At 38.2% G+C, this 12,500-nt stretch overlaps 1 protein-coding gene across 3 annotated transcripts in view; it reads right to left on the reverse strand.

The window, feature by feature from the left end:
• LOC135197054 (hemicentin-1-like) overlaps positions 1-12,500 on the reverse strand; it is a 47,205-nt gene that overhangs the window by 33,786 nt on the left and 919 nt on the right. The window lies entirely within an intron of this gene.

Consider the following 12,500-nt stretch of genomic DNA (forward strand, 5'->3'; position numbering starts at 1 on the left):
ATTGTGGCTATTACTATATATATATATATATATATATATATATATATATGTATTTATATATATATACTCACATTTATGTCAGAAAATGGCAGATAGTAAATAAATGAAAATATGCTCTATAAATACACACACATATATATAGGTGGGTGTATAATATATAAATATGTATAGTATATTAATATTCTATATATATATATAATATATAATTATATTGAGTTATAATTACTTACAAATTTAAGTATACATGTGTTTGTGTTCATGTATGGATGCATAGTCGAATAGAAATTCATCGTTTATATAAAGCAGAATCACTCAATATGATAAAAACAAAACAAAGATAGCTCTCGACACGGGAGTAATAATTATATCATTAGCATAATGTCATCGTCACCGTGAAAGCAAAGAAACGAGGAGAAGAACCATATTCTAATACGAGGGGATTTCTATCAGTCAAACCATTATGAAGGGATCAGTATAGAATAGCAGATGTCACTGACATTTACTCGAGAAATTAGCAGTGTGTTTATTGGGTCAAGTTTTATCAATTAAAAGCGTGTGATAAACTTAGAGCATACATCTCTCTCTCTCTCTCTCTCTCTCTCTCTCTCTCTCTCTCTCTCTCTCTCTCTCTTTCTGTTTAACACTTGAGACATCCTTCTGTTTCTTCACAAAACAAGGATTCTCGCTCTTTAGCTCTTTTTACCAACCGATAGCTGATGCTCTCTCTCTCTCTCTCTCGCACCTCTCTTCTCTCTCTCTCTCTCTCTGTTTTATACGTGACATCGTTACGTTTCCTAAACAATACAAAAAAAGTCGCATTTTTTCCCACTTTTATCCATGTCTGGCGTTCTGTCTCTGTCTCTGTCTCTTTCTTTGTCTTATACTTGACATCATTACGTTTCCGAACCTAAAAATCTTTTATTATATTTTTTTCACTTTTACTCATGGCTGGCGTTTCTCTCTCTCTCTCTCTCCTCTCTCGCTTCTCTCTCTCTCTTTGTTTTATACTTGACATCGTTACGTTTCCCAACCAAAAAAAAAATCTTTATTTTTTTCCACTTTTGCTCATGACTGGCGTTTCTCTCTCTCTCTCTCTCTCCCATCGACCTGAAGAATATGACATAGGCACCTGGTTATTACACGACGGCTGTGGGTCTGGCAGCAAAGGTGGAGAGAAAGAGAAAAGAAAGAGAAAAGAAGAAGGTAAACTAGGAGTGTGTTCGTAAGTTGTTCTGTCTTCTATAGAAAATAATAGTGTTAGCTGTAGATATCTGTGTGAATGTATTTACATTAATGTGTGTGTGTATATATATATATATATATATATATATATATATAATTATATATATATATATATGTATATATATATATACACATATATATATATATATATATATATATGTATATATTCTTTTTTAAGTTCCCGACCTTCCTTTTACGCCACGTTCCTGAACGTGACTCGATTCCGTATCGCAAATCCATTAGCCAGGCACGTGGCTCCGTTGAGTAGGTTCCTCTCGGAAGCGTTTTTCCGTCATGTCTTGTCTTAGCCAGAAGCGTTCGTCGTCTTTTCCATGCAATTCGAGTGTCTCCAACAAACTTCACCCAAGCACGTTCGTCGTCTGATTTTTGAGGTGAAATGTTCGAATATGCATGCACACACAGCACACACACACGCACACACAGCACAGCACATATATGCACAGGCATGACCATTGTCGCTAGTGGAAAAGAAAAAGTTATATATCACTTTTTACGTTTCCCACTCGTAAAAGAAAAAAAAACCCTGTACAAAGTATAATCAAGGCCACCGAAAATAGCTCTATCTATCTGTGGTCTCGGTATAATGCTTGTACTAGTCGTGGCCCGTGAAACTCAGCCGGTCGTGGTGGCCTGGTATGTTGCGTTACCAGACGCACGATGAGGGCTAACTTTAACCTGAATTGAAATAAAAACTACTGAGGCTAGAAGGCTGCAATTTGGTATGTTTGATGACTGGAGGGTGGATGCTCAACATAGCAATTTGCAGCCCTTTAGCCTCAGCAGTTTTTAAGATCTGAGAGCGGACGGACAGACAAAGCTACCTCAATAGTTTTAACGAAAACTAAAAAAAAGAAAAAAAAATCAGAGATGCCCGAACACTCAAGACGAAAATATCCTTCCTTCATTCAGTGACGAGAAGTGGAAAAATTCTTGCAAGGTTTCCAGCCGATATATACCTGCGACGCTCTCTCTCTCTCTCTCTCTCTCTCTCTCTCTCTCTCTCTCTCTCTCTCTCTCTCTTATTTAACCATTGGCCTTGGATTCACTGACAGATTTAAGTACAAAAGATTTACAGTCTTTCGATTTGTCAATATGACCTTTATTTTAAGTTTTTGTTGTTGTTGGGGGGGGGGGGGGGGGGGCCCAAAACATGAGGGGAGGAACTGCAATGTTTTTTCTTACTTATTTTTCGTAGATATCAACTTAAATCGACTCTGCCTTTTAGGTTGAATATATATATATATATATATATATATATATAAAACTTTAATCAAAATTTGCCATAGTATTAAGGTCCTCATGTTCTCACTCTCCCCAAGTAGTTGTAAGCTCCTCTCTCTCTCTCTCTCTCTCTCTCTCTCTCTCTCTCTCTCTCATAAATCACTGTCATTGCCATCTCCCACCACTTAATGCGAGGAGACGCGCCCTTCTAACCCCATCATACATCTCTGGTAATGCGTTGGGGGAAATCCCTTTGCTCTTCAGGTGCAATGTGCTGGAGCAGTGTTGGGGTCTGTGTGGCCTCTTCTGTGATACCACCAGTAGTGCAGGTGTTCTCTGGTGTTCTCTGCACTGATGCAGGTGTTCTCTGGTGGCACTGATGCAGATGTTCTCTGGTGTTCTCTGGTGCAGGTGTTCTCTGGTGGCACTGATGCAGGTGTTCTCTGGTGTTCTCTAGTGGCACTGATGCAGGTGTTCTCTGGTGTTCTCTGGTGCAGGTGTTCTCTGGTGGCACTGATGCAGGTGTTCTCTGGTGTTCTCTGGTGGCACTGATGCCGGTGTTCTCTGGTGGCACTCTTTCGCGGCAGTCCTGGAGCATCGTCTTGGATTTTTTTATTTGATGGTCTCCTTATCAGCTCACTTTTGTTGCTGTTGAGTTGTCGTGAGTTGTGCGTCACTGTTCTTTGACGGACGTGGTTGGAATTGTGAATGACGTCCGTAGATTTATGCTTAAATTTTCGTTGATGATGAATTTTTTACATATATAATTAAGCCTTTCTTTATTTCTCAGTACTCATCGTTCCTCCTTCCAGCAGGATCCGAAACTTTACGTTCTCATTTCTTGCATACAGACCTAACTATATATAGCTGGTTCATTTCTCTGAAGATTTTCGCTCCTTAATGGTTGAAAAATTCATTCCCACTCAACCTCATTTTCACCTCACAAGAGCGTTTTGGAGGCTGCAAACCTCCACCAAGGCTGAGCAGCCCCCTAACCCTTTTGAACTACCAGCTGAGAGTTCTATACGCACCAAACTTATATGTTTATCTCTTCAAAAATCTAGTCCCTTGCTGCTAGTCGCAGGGTCCACCTATAGTCAAATTTTGGTAAGATTCCACACGTAACTTTTAAAGAATTCTTACCAACAAGCAAACTGACGAACGGAAACGGTAAAACTTAACCTCCTTCGGGTAGTAAAATATGACTAATAACCATCAGGTAAAAAAAAAATATCCCTTTACCTTAAATTCTGCTCGATAAAATATCCGTCATGCATTTTATCAAAGCAGCCTGGGATAAATCTGAAACGTATTTTATCCCAGGATGAAAAAAAACATCGTATTAGATCTTTGGGTTCATCGCCCAATTACAGACCACCCTCAGACCTCAGCAAAGCAGCAGCAGCAGCTGCATCGTATCCATAATCGTGGAGCCAGATTTACTGTATATTTGATGAAACGAAAATCACCCTTCTTCCCCCTTCGGTTCGTTTGCCACATTGCTGCTGCGCAGGCGCTGACATCTCTCAACTTTGAAGTGTGGTCATTTTCTCTGCTGCTCAGCAATGCTTCAGAGAGAGAGAGAGAGAGAGAGAGCAAGCATTCTTGTAAGAATGATGAAGAATGAATGTATCACGTCTCATGTTGTGCCTGCAGCTTCGTCATCTCGTCTGGAACGAATGGCTGTTATTGTTCTTCTTCCAAACCAGCGACAATCTTTCTGTAGTCATTGGTGTGAATGCGCAGGACAGACTGTTAATAATATTATTATTATCATTATTACAATAGCTGAGACCTATTCACACGGAGCGCCTCAGTGGCGTGATCGGTATGGTCTTGGCATGCCACCTCGGTGGCCGCGAGTTCGATTCTCGGGCATTCCATTTAGGTGTTAGAGATGTGTATTTCTAGTGACAGAAGTTCACTCTCGACGTGGTTCGGAAGTCACGTAAAGACGTTGGTCCCGTTGTTGAACAACCACTGGTTCCATGCAACGTAAAAACACCATACAAACAAACAAAGAAACAAACCTATTCACATGGGACAAGCCCACTCTAAAGGGGCTGTTTACTTGAAAATCAAACTTCCAAAAAATGCTGGGTTCAACAGACCCCACACTGTAGCAGCAACTGATCATGATACAGAGCCAATGTTTTTTTTCATTGCCCCGGGTGAGATGCGAACTCGCGACATCTGCGTGGTGTACGACAACACTAACCACCATACCAGAGGACCAACTAAAGCAACGCTAAACTGCTAACATTAGCAGCTCAATGGGTAGAATGTCTTTTCATCAGGAAATGTAGTTTTCTTCTTAGTGTGTGAAAACATTCTTCATTTACAAAACTTGTACGTGAATAATATTTATTTTATTCATTTCTAGAAAGATTCATAAACTGTCACGACTAGACTATCATTTCCTGAATTGTATGTATGTATGATGTATATATATATATATATATATATATATATATATATATATATATATATATATATATATATTATACATATATATATATAGTGAGCTGTGGTTGAAAGGTACAGCCCTCAACTCCAACTGACAGGTCCGTGAAGCGCTCCCAGCCTAACCGCCCATGAGAAAGTAGTAGACAAATGGCGCTGGGCCGGCCAGCAATCTCATCCTTACATATGATACTATATCGCATATATGTATATATATATTATATAATATATATATATATATATATATATAATATATATTTGTGTGTATATATGTGCACATATATATACATACATACGTAAAAACAGATGTTAAAAGATTAATAACCAGAAAATTGGCCCACAAAACCGTTAGCTGCCCTGACTTAAGGTAATCTTGAATCCCCTGTGATGACGAGCAACGGAGCAGCAGCTGTTTAGACGAAGACGGAGCGAAATGACCAAACGAGCATCTGAAATTCAGATGGCGAATTCGCATCCCTCCGAGTTACGTTGGTCCTACCGGCGCCGTTCTGGGAAGGCGGCATCTGAATTACTCTGAATATAGCGAGTTGCTGTATCCTACCATTCCGCACCTACCTTCCCTCCTGAAGGTCTGAAGCAACAAGTAGTACTTGGAGTAGATGGCCTGAAATCGGCTTCAGTGAGGCGGGATTTAGCCCTTTCTCTTATAACTGAAACTGTATCGATTTATGTGCTAAAACTGCGGATATTAATGCAAATGAAAAGCGGATATGTTTGCTGCGTAGATATTCAAATCCTCAATAACAACGGCCCCCAGTGAGAGAGAGAGAGAGAGAGAGAGAGAGAGAGAGAGAGAGAGAGAGAGAAACAAGCTCCGCTTCCTCATAATAGGATTGACGTAAGAAGCTTTCAGTAGAACAAGACGCAATCTTTATTAAAAAAATAAATAAATAAAAAAGTTGGTTCTTTTGCTCTCCCCTCCTGCACTTTATATCTGAATTCTAGGTTTCAAAAGCCGTTGAAATAGGCACCCAGTCTATTTAAATCAGGCGCACTGTAAGCATTACTTATGGTTCTTTGCAGCGTGTCTTCGGCCCCTAGCTGCAACCCCTATCGTGGCTTTTACTGTACTTCCTTTCATATTCTCTTTCTCACATCTTACTCTCCATCCTCTCCTAACAGTTGATTCATAGCCCAACTGCTTTGAGGTTTTCCTCCTGTTACACCTATAAAGCTTTTTTTATAGACAATTTCCGTTTCAGCGCTGAATGGTCTCATAGGTCCCAGTACTTGGCCGTTGGCCTGAATTCTATATTGAGTTCAATTCAACTATTTATAAAAGGGCATATATAGGCGTTGTGCTACATCGTTCTTATAACCCTAAATGGAGAAGGAGAAATCTGCAAATCAAGGTCTCTAATAAAAGCAGAAGCTCCCTAGTACATAAAAACCCATACAGAAGCAATGAACATATAATCAATTAGATCAAAGACAAACCAGAGAAAATCATGTACATCCTGTTGGAACTTCTCATGTTTCAAAGATTGAACTAAGAGGAAGAACATCAACAATCATGATTCATCTGCATCTAATCAAACACGCAGAGGTGGACTTAGCCTTTCCCGACCCTCTCTTACATTACCGGCATTTTTTTGAACAACAGTAAAACCATTTCTAATGACAATGAGGAGACATTATGCGAAAATGGTATTCATGGGGGCTGTAATCCCTCGGGGCAAAATGAGGTTCACGTAATCCTTCCTTCACCCGCCCTCTCTCTCCGGGATTTTGGCATGAGATTACTCCGGGGGTAATTCCTTGTCATACACAATGGCTGAACCCCACCATCAAGCTAACGAATGAGAGGCTCCTCATCTTCGGAATTTATGATAATGAATGACTGGGTCGCCAGGGTGCGTTTCCACGACCAACCCAATTTTTTTTATTTTATTTTTTTTTTTTTTTTTTTTTTTTTTTTTTGTCAAAGAAAACTATTGAGATGGCTTTTTGTCTGTCCGTCCACACTTTCTCTGCCCGCTCTCAGATTTTCAAAACTACTAAGGCTAGAGGGCTGCAAATTGGTATATTGATCGCCCACCACCCAATCATCAAACATACCAAATTGCAGCCCTCTAGCATCGGTAGATTTGATCTTATTTAAGGTTGAAGTTAACCATCATCGTGCTTCTGGCAACGATATAAGACAGGCCACCATAGGGCCATGGTTAAAGGTATACGTGGGCCGCGGCTCATACAGCATTAAGCCGAGACCACCGAAAGATAGATTTATTTTCGGTGGCCTTGATTATACGCTGTACAGAAAACTCGATTGCGTTGAAGAAACTTATGAGTATTTTTTACTTCTTTTTTTTAATGCTAATTTTATTGCTGACAACAATTGCTCTTCGAGACATAACATTATTCTAATATTATTGATGTTATTATTCCAGGGATAAATATAATTACAGTATTTGGTATTGGGATTCAAAGTCCTAGTTTTTTCTTTTATACGACTATATAAAAAAAATGCTTAGTTTCAAATGTTTTAGTGTGATGTATACATACAAACATACATACATACATGCATTTGGAGATGAATGCTAAGAGTTTGTTCTGAGAGAGAGAGAGAGAGAGAGAGAGAGAGAGAGAGAGACGGGTAAGGTGGATATAAAGATCAAAGGCGAACAGCGACTGAAACGACAATGAAAACAGAAAATAATGAAAAGGACGAATAATTGAAGCCTCTATAAAAAAAAAATGGAAGTGGCCAAACAAAACAGAAAAAAAAGATAAAAAAAAGACACAAAAGAGAGATCGAAGAATTAAAAAAAAAAATAGAGAGAGCGAAAAGAAAGCGAAAATGTCAGAATGAAAAAACGTACTGCATGCTTCGGTGACACAGTTAAACGACAGCTTACAAATCTTCGAGCGGAGAGAGAGAGAGAGAGAGAGAGAGAGAGAGAGAGGAAGTGGATTGTCAACGTGTCGTGTATCGTGTATTGTGTATCGTGTATCGAGGGATCTTATGTCTGGCTGAGTGAGGGCGATGCTGGAAGATAGAAGAGGGCAGGAGACAGATCAAGATAAATTCTTGGCCCAAGAAGGGATTACAGTTAACTGCCCAACGAGAGATACGATTTTCGTTGAATTGAATGAATGACTCAAAAAAGGGACTAAAATTTAATACGACTCGAGTAAAGACTTTCGTTAAATGAATGACTCAAAAACGGACTAAAATTGAATGGCTGACTCAAGAAAGTATTTTAGTTACAAGCTGAGCTCAAAAAGGGACTAAAATTTAATACTAACTTGAGGAAAGACTTTTGTTAAATGAATAGCTCAAAAAGAGACTAAAATTGAATACTGACTCGAATAAAGACTTTTTTTAAATGAATGACTCAAAAATTAACTAAATTTGAATACGTACTCGTAGGTTTAAAAAGTTCTTTTAAAAAGTTTGAAGAATGATTTCAAAAATGAACTAAAATTGAATACTGACTCGAGTTAAGTCTTTAGTTAAATAAATGACTCTAAAAGGGACTAAAATTGAATAATGACTCCAGAAAAGACTTTAGTTAGATACGTGACTCTCAAGTAAAGACTTAATTAAATACTTAACCCAAAATAAGGGTAATAAGACCCAAAAACCAGGACTATAGTTGAATACCCAACTCAAGAAATAACTTAATGCATACTTAACTCATGAATGGATTTAACTATGGTTAAATGCCCACCTCAAGAAAGGCCTGTTATTAAATACTTGACTCAAAAGATTCTACTAAAATGCCCAACTCAAGAAAAAACTATTCTTAAATAATTGACTCAGAAAGTGACTACAGTGGTTTGAAAAAGAAAGAAAGGACTTTAGTTAAATGCTTGACTCAAAAAGGGATTACAATTGACTACCTAACTCAAGAAAGGGCTGTACTTAAATAGTTAACTCAAAAAGGAACTACAGTTGAATGCCTAACACAAGGAAGGACTTTAGTTAAATGCTTGACTCAAAAAGGAACTACAGTTGAATGGCCTGCACAAGAAAGGACTTACGTTATATACCTGACTCAAAAAGGGACAGCGGATAATTGCCCAACTCCAAAAAAGAATTTTAGTTAAACACGTGACTCAAGAAGGGATTGCAGTTAGATGTCCATCTCTAGAGAGAGAAGTCGCATTTAATTAAACTCGAGCATGATTTGCAGTTAAACGCCCGACTCGAGAAATGCCTCTAGTTAAGTACTGAACTCACGAGGAGGAATTTAGTTAAATGTGTGACTTAAAATTGACCTTCAGTCATATGTCAAGCCAACATAAAGTCTTTCGATGAACGAATGACCCCAAGAAAGGACTGTGGTTAAATGCCACAGTCTAGAAATGGCCTCAGGTAAATGGTCCAAGTCAAGGAAGGGCTGAAGCTGGGACAATTTCCGAAATAAAGAAACTGTTATAGTCTAATACTTGAATCGAAAGGACTGTGGTAGAACACCTCACTCAAGAGAGCATTTTCGAAAATAGTTTGCTCAGGGGGGACTTTAGTTTAATACCTGTGTCTAGAAAGATTTTTTTGATAGATATAACACTAGAATGAACGTAGGTTAATCATCATGCTTGAAAAGTAGCCAAAACGGAGTAAAGGACTTCAGTTAAAGCACCAGATTCGACAAAGGACTTAAAAACGTAACGCAGATGGTGATTTGCTCCAAGAATGAAAAAAATCAAAACTTTGGTTTTTATGTGGGGGGAGAGGTAGTTGGGGGAGGGATGGGGGGGAAAGCGACTGAAATTCACCTTACAATAAATTAAAGACAGCAATAAAAAAAATTGGAATTACACTTGAGGCAAAATGTAGAGGAAAAAATCAGAAAATGAAAGAGAGAGAGATGCCAGAAAGAGAGGAAATTCTTAAATGTCAAAATGATGTGAATGATAACCGCAAAAGGAAAAAAATTAAAATGGAGTAATGATAAATGAGAAAAATATGAAATGGTACCAAGTAAAAACAATATGGAAACGTCGAAGTGAGTGTGGAGACCACAGAGAAGTAAGGAATGATACGATAACTCCATCAAGAAGCGAGAAATGTTGTAAAATAGACTCAATCTGCAAGGAAAATATGTCAAGATTTCATTCTTATGAGACTGGATATGTTTCGCTTCATTCAAGAATGAAAGAAAGTCACCGTGAGGAGAAAGCTATTGTAAACGTCAAAGTCTGTCTTTAGTTGAACCAGACCACTGAGCTGATTAACAGCACTCCGAGGCCTGGACCGAAGGATTAGATATTTTTATGTGGCTAGGAACCAGCTGGATACCTAGCAACGGGACCTTACTGCTTATTGTAGGATCCGAACCACATTATATCGAGAAATGAATTTTTAAGCACTATAAATAAATTCCTCTGTGCATCTACAATCTGCAAATATAACAAAAATTGTTAAATTTTACAAACACTTTTAAAATATATAAAGTTAAGAGAAATAAAAATTATTTGTGTGTGTGCGTGTGTGCATGTATGTGTATATATACATATATATGAATTTCTATCACATCATCGTGATTCATATACATGCATTAAGCTGCACATGGCCTGGTCGGTTTAGGCGTCACTAAAGTCCTGATTTCTCCTCTATGTGAGCTGGTTCGAATCCACGAGAGGACGAAATTATATTATCAACTAAAAAATTCGCCTTCGGTTAACGTATATTAAAATAAAATTCCAAGGTAGAGCGAATTGGATATTAAAGGGTATTTATAGCTTAATGCGTACATACATATGTATATATATATATATATATATATATATATATATATATATATATATATATATATATGTATATGTATATATATATATATGTTTAGTTTTTAATCTGTAATACTTGGAAAAATCCACACCATATCAGTACCTAAAGTGAGACTCCATCTCCGAAAACGATCAGAAATGAAAACCGTAATCATACGGTCAACTTCAACGAATGAAAATGTTCCACACAACAAATCATCGGCCTTGTTTCGGGAAAGATTCACGACTGTGATTGGCTGTTAATGGTGTCATTAGTGTCGTCTCTGATTGGTCGCTCGGGTGGAATCCTGCCTCAAACCAGGAACCAGATGATAAATAGTTTTGCGCTGGCATCGTGATTAGGTTGTCTTTAATCAAAGACAGCAGAATATCTGCGCATAATAATCGTTGAATAAGCACGACATTAAAAGAATACAATAAAATAGGCAATTAGTCAAAGCAGTAAAGCACAAAGAAGACTTTCGACCCCAAGATTGACTGAATCGTACTAAGGAGTGTCAGGTCTTGAATTGTCAATCTTGGAATGACAAACATAATTAACATTTTCAGTTTTACTTTTTTTTTAAGAGTTATTCTATGTTTTTGACAGTTTTACAGTCTTTGATACTTTGTATTCCCCTTCTTCACATTTCAATACCTTGCCATGACTTATACGAGCTGCCCTGTAAAAGGACCTGTTCTGGCATAAGGCCGGCTGAAACCAAACCAACCGACTAACTTATACCCACGCAGTATATCAAGTGTCTGAAGGAATCCTCCTCTATCGCAAACTAGGAAAAGAGAGAGTAGTTGAGGAGTGTGTGGTGGGGGGGGGGGGTGGGGGGGGGGGCCTCTCAGAGTTCCATTTCCCCTAGTCAGCAAGTCATTCCAGGCCAGCGTCACGGCCAGTTTATCCCAAAGACCTTGAAAAGGCTGTTGCTACTCCAGAGGCGCCGGAGGAAGGAACTCTCCGAGAATTTTAAGTGCTCCAGAAGCCCCGGAGTCCATTCCACCACCGCCAGATGCTGGACTCGTGTCGCGAAATTAAAGAAAGGGCGGATCGCACGGCCGCCCTTCCCCACCCCCACCAAACCCCGCCCCCCCCCCTCCCCCCCAAACCACCACTGCACTGACAGTGTTTTTATATTTTCCCTATTTCGGAAAGCAGAGGCCAGTGGGAAGATACCAGGTCCGTAAAATCCTACAGAAGAAGCGAACGATGAAGGTGTTTTATGTTGCGTCGAGAAAAAATACGTAAATATATGAATAAATAAATAAAAATCATTACTTCCTTTTTCGCAGTCACAGGTGTGGCCATCGTGACTGCTGTTGCGTCGTGGCAAAAGAATTTCATCCAATTAAAAACCTTTCCACTGAAGTTAGATGAGCACAAAAGAGAAAGGCACGGGTGGGTGTGGCCCCCCCAACCCCATCTTTCTACCTCCTGATTTCAAGTCCATTTGTCAGCCCCCTCTTTCCCGAGAGCCTCTCGATCATATATAGTATATATATATATATATATATATATATATATATATATATATATCTATATATATATATATACTATATATATATATATTTATATATATATAATATAGATATATATATTATATATATATATATATATATATATATATATATATATATATATATATATATATATATATATATATATATATATATATATATATATATAAGTATATAGGTAGATAGATAGATATCCATTTCATTACGTCATGTTCCACCAGAAAGGCATCTTATTCTAGGCTGTAATTTTTTTTTATTGATAACGAGAACTACACACACTATCTCTCTCT

This window comes from Macrobrachium nipponense, chromosome 18, assembly GCF_015104395.2.
Source record: "Macrobrachium nipponense isolate FS-2020 chromosome 18, ASM1510439v2, whole genome shotgun sequence".
In the NCBI taxonomy this organism is placed as follows: Eukaryota; Metazoa; Arthropoda; class Malacostraca; order Decapoda; family Palaemonidae; genus Macrobrachium; species Macrobrachium nipponense.